Source organism: Fukomys damarensis, unplaced genomic scaffold (genome assembly GCF_012274545.1).
Source record: "Fukomys damarensis isolate Sample0158 unplaced genomic scaffold, DMR_v1.0_HiC HiC_scaffold_4, whole genome shotgun sequence".
Classification (NCBI taxonomy): Eukaryota; Metazoa; Chordata; class Mammalia; order Rodentia; family Bathyergidae; genus Fukomys; species Fukomys damarensis.
In genome coordinates this window covers 71,152,194-71,163,781 of record NW_022900916.1, presented here as the reverse complement: position 1 = coordinate 71,163,781, position 11,588 = coordinate 71,152,194, and the positions used below count along the sequence as shown (strand labels likewise).

At 47.5% G+C, this 11,588-nt stretch overlaps 1 protein-coding gene across 1 annotated transcript in view; it reads right to left on the bottom strand.

Moving 5' to 3' along the window:
• CUNH9orf153 (chromosome unknown C9orf153 homolog) overlaps positions 1 to 11,226 on the bottom strand; it is a 23,595-nt gene extending 12,369 nt beyond the window's left edge. The window contains exons 1-2 of the mRNA XM_010605499.2: positions 10,866 to 11,226; positions 9,442 to 9,589 (exon numbers count right to left, since the gene is read on the bottom strand). The gene's annotated coding sequence lies outside the window, so the exon portion shown is untranslated. The remainder of the gene's footprint in view (positions 1 to 9,441; positions 9,590 to 10,865) is intronic.
• Positions 11,227 to 11,588: the final 362 nt, after the last annotated feature.

The following is an 11,588-nucleotide window of genomic DNA, read 5'->3' as shown; positions in this document are numbered from 1 at the left end:
TTTTTTTTTTTTTGAGACAGGGTCTCACTATGTAGTTGAGACTGACCTGGAACTCACTATGTAGCCCAGGCTGGTCTCGAACTCACAGCGATCCTCCTGCCTCAGCCTCCCGAGTGTTGGGATTACACGCGTGAGCCACCACGCCTGGCTTGGATATGATATTTCTGTGTCTCATTTCAAACTTCAACATGAAAGGAGCAAAATGTGCTTGCAGACAAGGTGCAAACAGCACCCCAGAGTATGGAGCCCTGGCCGGGGTCCCCTAAGAGGTCCCTCCAGCTGAGCCCAGGCCTGATCACATCACTCCTGCACCACCACCGAACCATGTGCTCCAACACAATGCTGACTTTTGGAAAGAGAATAGAGTCACCTACACAAATGAAAATTTGTTTTCCTTGTACAACGAAAGCCCCAGTGGACAGTGACTTGCCAGCAGCCCTGGGCTCCCAGCAAATCTGGGAGTTCACAGGGCCGCATTTGGATTCCTGGACAACAAAGAGTTTATCACTGCTGGTGCACCCTGAAGGACTACGGGGTGGACCTAAGCTGGAAGTCAGGCAAAAGCATGGCCAGGGCTAGGTGTGGTGCATGCCTGTGATCCCAGAACTGTGAGAGGGTGAGGCAGGAGGATAGCAAGTTCAAGCCCAGCCTGGGCAACTTAGTGAGACTCTGTTGAAAAAAAAAAAAGGGCTGGGTTGTATCTCAGCGTGAAGACTTTGGGTTCAATCTCCAGTACTGAAAATAAAGATAGAAATAAAAGGTTTTCTACTTTTGGTATTTCCTGTGATTTCTGCTTCTGGTGGTCAAGCTTCCATTTTCAAAAGCAGGTACAGCCAAGCCCTCCAAGGCACAGAGACCTGCTGCGATCTTTGCACTCTGGCTTTCATCCGGTTGTCTCTGTATCTACTCTTTCTCAGCAAACTCCTCTACTTTATTACTTTATTTAAATGACTTGCACTTTTTATGCATTTAGTTTACAGGAGCTGTTTCTATTATCTTTTCTTTTTTCTCTTTCTTTCCTTTCCTTCCTTTCTTTTCTCTTTCTTCTTTCTTTCTTCCTTTCTTTCTTTCTCTCTTTTTCTTTCTCTTTCTTTGCTGCTGAATGTTGAACTCAGGGCCTCGTGCATGCTAAGCACGTCCTCTGCCCCTAGGTGTACCCCCAGCCCCTCTGCATGATCTTCTTGTGTCATTCCTTCTTTCTGGCCGTATGGTCCCCTAAAATAATCATTGTTTATATTTAACCAAAGTTATACAGTGATCACTGAAAAGAGTTTGTTTCACTTAAGCAAACCCTGACTCTGCTAACACTCAACTTACCTAGGAAATCAAAGCCTAACAGCAGAAAACACAAAAAATAAACTTTTTCTTCTAAGTCAATATTGGTAAATACACATTTTTGTATTAGCACACGTTTGCAGTATGTCATGAGTACATTCAGCTTAGGGGTCTGATACATGCATACAGTATCATGAGCCTTTTTACCAACCTGGCCCCTCACTCTGCTCTCCTTCCTTCACCAGATCCCCTTCCTGTCTCTCTCCAGAATGCCTCCGTTTCTTAACATGGCTCTTTATTTTGGTCTTTAAGTTGTTTGTGTGTTGGGTCTCTCGTATTAGAGAAACGAGCAATACTCAGCCTTCTGTGACACTGCCTCGTGGTCTCAAGGTGCACCTACTTGCTACAAATGACTCAGACTCACCCTGTGAGGCTCAGTATTATGTCACTGGATATATGAACCACACTCATCTGCTGAGGGGTGCACAGGCTGCTTCTCTGACTTAGCTGTTGTGCCAACTTTGTGCTGCTACAAACCTATGTGTGTAGCCCTGCAGTAGGATGACCTTAGCTATTTTGGGAAGGTACCCAAAAAAGGAAAGCTGGGCCAAATGGAATTTCTAAATTTAGACTTTTGAGAAATCTCCATACTGATTTCGAAATTGGTCATACCTTTCCCCCACACCAGCATTTTTTTCTGAGTCCTTGATAATAGCCCTTCTTCCTAGAGTAAGGTGGAATTTCAGTGCTGTTTCAATTTGCATTTTTCTAATGGTTAAAGATGTTGAACACTTTCATGTATTTTTTGTTCATTTATATTCTTCTGAGAAGTGTCTGTTCATTTCACTTGCCCATTTTTGGATTGGATCTTTTATTTTTGGCAGTCTAAATTTTTGAGTCCTCCTTAAAATATCCTACCTATTAATCCTCTGAGAAGTAGCTGGTAAAAGCTGTTTCCCACTCTGTAGGTTGTCTCTTTAACTTTATGTTTTTTCCTTTGATGGGTAGAAGATTTTTCATTTAATATATTCTTATTTGTTGATTATTGGTATTACTTCTTATGCAATTGGGTTCTACTAAGGAAGTCTTTGCCCATGCCCATGTCTTCCAGAGTTTTACCTATCTTATCTGCTAGCAGATTAAGTGTTTCTGTTTTAGCATTTAGATCGGTGGCCTATTTTGATTTGATTTTAGTACTGAGTGAGACACATGGACCAAGATCCTTCTTCTTCATGTGGGTAGCCAGTTTTATCAGTACCCTTTGTGAAAGATGCTGCCTTTTCTCTAGTGTACATTATCAGTCCCTTTGTCAAAGACTAGCTGGCTGAAGGTGTTCAGGGTTGTTTCTGCATCTTCTATTCCACTCCATTAGTCATTATGCTGTGTCTGTGCCAGTACTGTGCTGCTTTTACTATTGTGGCTTTGTATTATGACTTGAACTCCAGGACTGCAATGCTTCCTTGCTCGTTCTTTTGGTCAGGATTGCTCTAGCTATCCTGGATCTCTTCAGTTTCCTTATAGATTTTGGAATGATGTTTTTTTCTAGTCCTGTGAAAAAGCTGATGGCATTTTGATAGGGATTGCATTAAATGTGTACATTATTTTTTTGTAATATGGCCATTTGATGATGTTAGTTTTGCCTATCCAGGAACAAGGGATTTCTTTCCATTTTCTACTCCTTCAAGCTCTCTTTTCAGAGCAATATAGTTTTTGTTATAGAGTGGAAAAACTCTGTTGCTAGTGTGGAGATCTCTTTAGTTAGTGTCTGCTTCCTTGTAATGCGATCTTGGCATCCGTTGTGTTTTGGTATTTATAGACCTCCTTGACCTACTCAGCTTAATAGGATCAGCGGCAGCATCTATGTTGCAAAGACAGAATCCCCACTATGTTGTTATATCAACATCAACCCATCCAATATGACAGTCATGTACATTGGAGCGTGTTTTAACACTTTCACCCTTTTTAAATAACCAATAAATACTGTGGTGATATACTATTACTGATGGGTGGGGAAAGGAAAAAGGAATAGAAAAGGGAGTAGAGTAGATCAGAAGAAAGAGAAGGAGAAAGGAGAAATAGCAACAAATTAAAGAAAGAGGAGATTGAACTCTGTTGATGTTATAACTGAAATGGGAGGCTGGTGAAGGGAAGTTTGAGGATGTTTGTGGAAGCTGTAGCAGGGATGTGGAGGCAGGAAAGTGTAAGTGGGGGTGGAGGGAGGCTGGCCTCTGTTACTGTGCTGACAGTGAGCTTGTGGTTAAACACTCTGCACAGTTTTGGTGTGGACTGCACTGACTACCTCATGAAAGTTAATGTTTAGATTAAAACACTGGGTACTGCTTATTCTCCTTTTCACACATACAGATACCTTCTCTATATATGCTGGATGAAAGGAAAATAGGAATGAGAAACAAAAATAGAAAAAAAAAAAAGAAGAGAAAAAAGCAGTGACCAGAAGCCAGATGTGGTGGCACACTCCTGTAATCCCAGCACTCAGGTGGCTGCGGCAGGAGGACCGCTGTGAGTTCGAGTCCAGCTTGGCTACATAGTGAATTTCAGGTCAGTCTCAACCACATAGTGAGACCCTGTCTCAAAAAACACCAAAAGGGGGGGGAAGCAATGACCAAACAAAAAAAATCCATGCAGCTACAAGAACACAAAATTAAAGCATCCTCACTGTCCTGTTTGTGTCACAGTCAGAATTCAACCAGTGAACTCTTCCTTCCACATTCACAAAGGGCAGCCTGGGACCCGGGTGGGGTGGGGTGGGCCTGGACAGACTTCCTGCATCTCTGGCCATCACTGAGCCCTGCAGATCGCAGCCTGCTCCTCTGGTCTCCAAGCTGCCTCTGCCCACCCCTGTGGTTTGTTCAGTTGCCTGCCTTGAGTGAGCAGGCTTGGGGTCAGGACAGACCTCTGAGCCTGCCTCCCTGCGCATGGCTGCATGCTGCTCAACTTCAGTTGCACCTCTGCAGGTGTGGCTAGGGAGGCCTTTGTCTTTGTCTCCTGACCAGAACCTCGGGGAAGTGGAGCTACCAAGGGGCCATGTGGCTGGCTGGTCAGTCACACAGTCTTCTGCTGATTCTTCAGGGCTCTCTCCGTCTCATCTCCTTTCCCTTCACTGCAAGGAAAGCCCCACACCTACTCCTGCGTTCTCCCTCAGGAGGCTCCTTCAAGGAGCACAGCCGGATGTCCTGTGGCTCAGCTGCATCTCTCCACTGCTCTGCCCACAATGTCCCTGCAACCCAGACTGGTGTGGTATGAGCTCCTGTACAGTCTGTGTGGTGGTGGTCAGCATTCCCAGCCTGGGGGAAGAATGGATCACTGCCTGTGTCTGGGCTGTTCCAGTTGCTTTTCTCCCCAGGGTGTCTCTGCTCACAGCTGTGGCCTACTCACCTGTGGCTGAGGATTTCTCTTCCTAAGCACTTACATATGGGTCCCCAGTCAGGATGTGGCACTTGTTTTCCACTTTCCTGAGGGCCCAACAGAGGTGGGAGGTGGTCTCTGGTACTGTTTGCTGGCTTCAATTTCTCTGGTGTTCTGTTCCCCAAATATCTCATTTGCTGGGTTCCTTTTCCCGGTGAGGCCAGTTGCCTGGCCACCACTGAGATACTGGAGGCCTCCTCAGGATATTAGATCCCCTTCTAACATGCCCTTTACAGTGTATTATGGCTGTGTCTAGATGTCACCCCCAAGCCTCATGCAGTCATAGGTGGGCCTTTCAGAGGTGGCTGGATCTAGGGTGTGTGATGCTGGGATTAAGGGAGTGATTACTACTGATTGGTCTGGCATAGTTCTGGGTGTGGATAATGGGAAGGCCCACCTGGGTGTGAGTGCTGCCCACCCTAAGGCTGTGTAGCCTGGCTGGAATATAAAGGAAAGAAAAAGGGCTGCTGTGGTGGCTTGCTGCTTGCTGCTTTGCTGCCTCCTGGCTTTGGCTTGCTCTCCCATGGACTGTTTCACCTCTGTGATGCCCCTCTACCATTCCACCCTGCCTTGGAGCCAGCCAGCTATGAACTGAAACCTCAAACTTGTGAGCTGAAATAAACCTTCCCTATTCTAACTTTGGGTGTTGGGTATTTTGTCTTGGCAATGAGAAAAGTAACTGAGACACTGCTAGCAGTGTAAGAGGTGTCAACGGCCAGGGGCAGCCCGGATTCCCTTTCCACACCCTGATGCTGGAGGTGAGTCTGGTGGGCTTTCTCCTCCCTTCATCTGGGCCGCCCTCCTGGAGCTCGTAAATCAGGTGTGACAGAAGGACTCATTTCACCCATTCTTTGAAATGTGTTCTCCCTCTCCTCTCTCCTCTCCTTCACACTTCTCTCTCTGCTGTGGCTCCCAAGCTCCACAGCGAGGTGGTTCTCAGCTGTCTGGAGGTCTCTGGTGGTCTGCTCCACCCGGGGAGGTGCTAAGTGCTGGAGAGCAGGCAGAAGCTCTGTGATCCGTAAGGCCATGGACCCTGCGTGGGAGCTTTTACAGAACAGGCCTTGATGTGAGTGTTGTTAGTCCTCCCTGTGCTGGTGGGATTCTCCAAGGTTTCCTACTTTTGCATGGGAACGTGGGCTCACTTCTAGAGAAGCAGAGCAGAGCTGAAGCCTCTGCACTGGCATGTCTGCTCATTGCTGGTGGGCTTTGGTGTGAGGCGCCTTTCCCGGTCTGGCGCTCTCTAGTTGGGAGCCCCTGGTTTAGTCTCAGCATAGAAGAGACTTCATATTTCTGCCAGATGGGAGCAGGCACATTTACCTGTCCGGAGTCACAAAGGATGGGGGTATCTCAGGCTCGGCCTCCTCCCACAAGGCTTATCTTAGCCCAGGCCTCCCACATTGCCACAGTGAGGCCTTCTGAAAGCACTGAGAGGTGAATCCCTCTGACTCAGAGCTCTCACATCCGCCAAGCCAGGACCCATCATTGTCCGCCCTCCAAGTCAAGCTTTTCTTGTCCTAGATGTCTTCAGATCAACTTTAGTAAAGTCTTTAAACAATAAATCCTTAGGCTGTAGTTCTGTTCAGAAATTCGCAGGATTTCAGGCTGATTTCCCTTGGAAGAGCTTTATTGCTGCTGATCTTCATTCCGGTGGCTTTTCTTCAGAGAAGCTTCGGCTGTTCTCTCTGGCTGAGCTCTGCTCCCCACCTTTGCCAAGGACAGCTGTTCTCTGTGGGGAGGAGCTCTGGTCTTTGCCTTCATCTTGAGCATCGTCTCCTGGCTCAGATCCTTCAGCCTCTAGCACAGGCGCTTCCAGCACTGGCCTCGCTGCCTGCCGAGCAGCCTCTCTACCCTCATCAGCAGCTGATGGGCTCGGCACAGACCTCCAGTCCTCCGCCCCCTGACCTCCTGGTACAGACTTGCACAAGACACTGCATGGGCTCCAGGATTTGGGCCAGACTCTTTGGATCTCCAGCTCACGAACAGGTCTCTTGCATTCTTCTGCATTTGACTCTGTGGGTGAGTGTTGTAAGCTAATCTTGTACATTTCTGGGTCATGCATTACATGTTTCTTCTGCAAAAACTCAACACAAGCCTTTGATTTTTTTTTTTTTTTCCAGCAGTACTAGTGATCACACATGCAAGGCAAGCACTGTACCACTTAGCCTCTGGCTACACCACCATCCCTCACTTCAGCTCTCGAATCTGGGTCTTCTCTAGGGCTAGGGATAGCAGTCTGCTCTCCTCTCACCATGCTGGCCAGCCACAGGTCCCAGTCAGCAACTGTGAGTGTGAGGGAAGCCACCGGTTCATAGTGTACTCTGTTGCTGAAGTAACCACACTGAGCTATAGGAAATGCACTTTTTTTGTTGTTGTTTTCTGTTTGTTTGTCTCACCATGTAGTTGAGACTGACCTGGAACTCACTATGTAGCCCAGGCTGGTCTCGAATTCACAGCGATCCTCCTGCCTCAGCCTCCCGAGTGCTGGGATTACACGCATGAGCCACCACACCCGGTGGAAATGCACTTTTGACTAATGCTCTTTGCAATTTATGAGAGGTTTATGGGGGAAATAAATCCAGCCTATGGTCAGGAGTGCCTGGGTAGGTCAGAAGGGGAGCTGAATACAGACCGAGTGGGGCACATTATCTGGTACTATGGATTAGAACTATATCAGAACCGTGAACAAGGAGCAAGCAGATTTGACACCTCCGAACACAGGAAGTTCTGACCTTGGCAAACAGCAGATGATGGAGGGTGTTTTTGCCCACACAGTGGACAGAAATGACAATTGGTGTCACAATGGCCTCAGATTCCCTGCTGTTGTGGGGAGGGAAGAGGGCTCATTCATCTTGAACAGATATTAAATGTAAAGTCCTCTGCTGTGGCCTTCACACTGGTAGATAAACTATTAAACATGCCTGTATCTGGCCTCACTAGAAGAACGGGCAGGTTCAGGAGAATGCAAAAGGGCCGTCTGGAGATCAGGAGCATCCAGTCAAAGGTCTGGTGTTCACTATAGAGTCCATGCAAGTCTTCACCAGGAAGCCAGTCTGGAGGCCTGGAGACAGGTGTCCAACAGTGACGGCAAAGACTGGCCCCCACAGAAGCAGAGGTGAGACTTCCTTCTTCCCCTTTTCATTCCACCCAGGCTACGAGCCTACTGGCTGGTGCCACCCACACCCAGGGCCGGTCTTCTGTTTCCAGTGAGGCAGTCATCCAGACACACCCAGAACTGTGCTAAGCCACCCTGCTAGGTGTTTCCTGTTCACGTTGATACCACAAATGAACTACCACAATAACCTTTACTATTGCACTTTTTTTATAAGAAAAAAATGAACTACGTGGAAAGCATGAAACAATAACTGGAAATAACTGCTTAAAAATGCAACTTTAAGAGGCTGGGGTAGCTTGGCGGTAGAGCACTTGCCTAGCATGTGCAAGAGCCTGAGTTCTATCCCCAGTGCCACCAAATATTAATCAACGTTTAAAAACCCTAAATTTTCTTGAATTAAGCAACTATCCTGTTATATTGTTAGCTTAACGGAAGATTTTGTTTTTAAAATAATTATTTTTCAGAGAAGATTGGGGGTTACAGCACAATTGGTCAGAAGTTAGTACTCCCACATGCCTTGGCCACTCGCCAGTCCCCTCTGCTCTTTGCTCTCTGTGTGGTACTTTGGTTGTGCTCACCGTCATGTATTAGTGCCCCAACAGTCCCCTGTGCTGCAGCTTCCTACTTTCTATAAGACACCCTGGGTTAGCCTTCCTACAGAAGAATTTGGATCAAGATTCGCTCTTGCTCAAGCCTTGAATGCCTTTCCTTAGCCCACCTCAAGGAACCCACTGTGCTGCAGCTCAGGGCTCTGGCCCCCAGCCTCACCTGGGTGCACCTCCATTGCCCACCCCTGAGGGGCATTTTGGGATGCCCCTCCCTTGCCCTCACAGCCTGACTTCATGCTGGTCTGGGATTGCTTGCTCTGTCCACACCAGGGCCCCACCAGCTCTGCGCAGGGTTGAGGCCTGCCTGCCTAAGCCATCCTTAGGGCCATTCTTACAGCATTTGTTGCTTCCTTGAGTGCTTCACCCCTTGCTGCCCTGTTTCTTTCCTGTTTAGTCACCCTTGCCTTATTTCCCCAGGGGAGCACAATGCTGAGGAGAATGTGCTGTGGGATCAGAGCCCTTGCTGCTGGCCTTTGACCTCAGCAATCAGGACCCACACTGTGCAAGGGAGATAGGAAACATAGGGTCTCCCTGGTGAGGCGGGGTGGCTAATCCATGCCGTGTGTTTCTGAGACTGCCTCATGCCTAGGTATGTTTTCCTGAAAGCCAGCTGTTTAGTTCCCCTCTGAAATTCATGCCACTGTAGTGGCATTGGGCAGTGGGACTTCGGGTGATTATCAGCTATGGAAAGGGTTGATCCCTCTCTTGCAGTAGTGGTTCAGTTACTGTGACAGTGAGGCAAGCTCAGATCCTCTTGCTGTCTCTTCCATTTGCACTTGATTGCCCATCTACTTTCCTACCCTGCATGATGCAGCAGGAGGCCTTCACCACAATGTCTGATTTTAAGACTTCTCAATCTCTAGAACTGAGATCCAAGTAAACCTCTTTTCTTTAGAGCACCCAGACTCAGGCATTCCATCATAGCAACAGGAAATAGACTAATACAGACAGAGTGGGGATGGCTCAGTGCCTCAGGAAAGGGATGGGAGGATGCTGGTGTTTACAGAAGTAGACTGGTACCTGACGTGGGTTCCAAGGAATATCTATGCTTCTCCTGTTTCACTTTGTTGCGGCAGTAGCACTTGGTCTATAGGACAGAATCCTGAAATGGAGCTAGGCTCTCAAAAACAGAAAGCCAGAGATGTGGGATGCTCTTCTGCTCAGCAATCTGAAGGAGAAAGGACAGATTTCATGTTTCCCGTGACTCCAACTGTGCCATCCATCTCTGAACCTGCATTCCTTTCCACACGTCTTCCTTTGAGTCCAAAGAAAAGCCATGCAGCTACAAGCGTACATGCAAGTTACTCCTGCACCATTTCCCAGGGAACTAGCACATGTACCAAATGGGTTTCTAGACAAGCAACTCACTAGCCTCAGGCTCACATGCCAGCCACCTGCAGCCCAAGATGCAAGGCAGCACACAGAGAGGCAGAGGGTAAGGAAAGGCGCTGGGGTGGATGGCAGTAGGGGTGATTCAGGGTGGGGTGGATCAGAAATAGTCTTTTTTTTTTTTTGTACCAAGGATTGAACTCAGGTCCTTGTACTTGCAAGGTAGGTGATGGCACCACTGAGCTAAATCCCCAGCCCCAGAAATAGAAAAATTCCATCCAACGCAACTGCGTGGGGCTGGGGATGTGTCTCAGTGGTAGAACACTTGCTTATCACACACAAGGCTCTGGATTTGAGCCCCAACACTGCAAAACAAGACACAACAAAACCTGTAAAAGAACTTCATGGAAAGCTGCCTGTGCTTAATGTTGGAGTCCCATGCTTTGTGGACAGTCTCCAGGAAAAAACTGTCTGCTAGAGACCACTGTTGGTTGGGTGGATCATGGCCTCAGTGGTGGTCTCGAAGACTGACAGGCCTGTTGGGTGGGGAGAGTAGGGTGTCCCTGGCAACTCTGGTCCAGATCCAGTTTGACCAGTTCATTTATTTCCACCACTCAGTTTTGGACCAGGCTGGATAACTTGCCCTGTGTCCTCGTGCTGGAAAAGGGGAGAGGATGCACTCTTCCATTTTCTCTTTCAGATTCTCCTCTCCACCAAAGCCTTGTACACTCACGCCTGGTTGCTTAGAGAGGGAGGAGATCAGACAGCATGCATGTGGGACCAACTAAGTTCCCAAGGGAACATGGTGAGGGGAGGAAGGAGTCACAGAAAGCGAGAAGAGGCAGGGTTTTTAGTGGTCATGTTGAAGGTTGCATGGGCTTGGCCATGACCAGCTAGCGTCCAGCACCTTGTGACCAGTCCTGAAGGAGACAAGAGTGCTGACCCATCCTTATTAGAGAAGAGCCTGATGCTATGTCACTTCTCAGTGCTGATCTTTCCCTCTCCCTCCCCGCCACCCACCTCACCCCATCCCATCTTGCAGAGCCCAGACTGACTTAGTTTGCCCCTCTTTGGTGTTCTCAAGTGCTGGCGACTGCACCTGTCACTTCACTTACCACTTGTTTTACAATTACACATTACATGGCTGCTTCTTCTGCAACCCCACAGCAGTGGCTGGGTCTTCCTCATCCCATTCTTCGCCCTGGCACTGTCAGTACTTACTGATGGGGCATGAGGGACTGTCCATTGTGATGTCTTCAAGGTCTCACAAACAGCTGCCTGGGGCACGGGGAGCATGGGTGAGTGGAGGAAATCAACTGTAAGTCAACAGTGGTAGTTTCACTTGGGCTTTTACTAGAAATACAGAATCTTGAGTCCCACCCAGACTTTGGCCATCAGAACCTGCTTTTAAACAGAGTCTCCAACGCACCTATGTTTACAGCGACAGTCTGCAACAGCTAAAACTTGGAAACAGCCCATTTGCCCACCAGTTGGAGATTGGATAAAGGAGGTATGGTTTTTCTATAAAATGGAATACTACTCAGCCATAAAGAATGAGAAATTAGATTCATTCATAGGAAAATGGATACATATTGAGGATATACTACTAAGCGAAATAAATAAGTCACACATGTGTAAATACCAAATAGTTTCTCTGGTGTGAAAAACTATAATGGTACATAAAATCCTAATGATATGATTGACAATGTGAAATAGGAAGAAAGGGACTAAAGGTGTAGGGAAAGTGGAGAGGTTGGGGAAAATGTAATAAGGGAAAAGAAAAAAAAACGAGAAAATGAAAAAAATGGAAATGAAGTATTTGTAAATGGGGAAGAGGG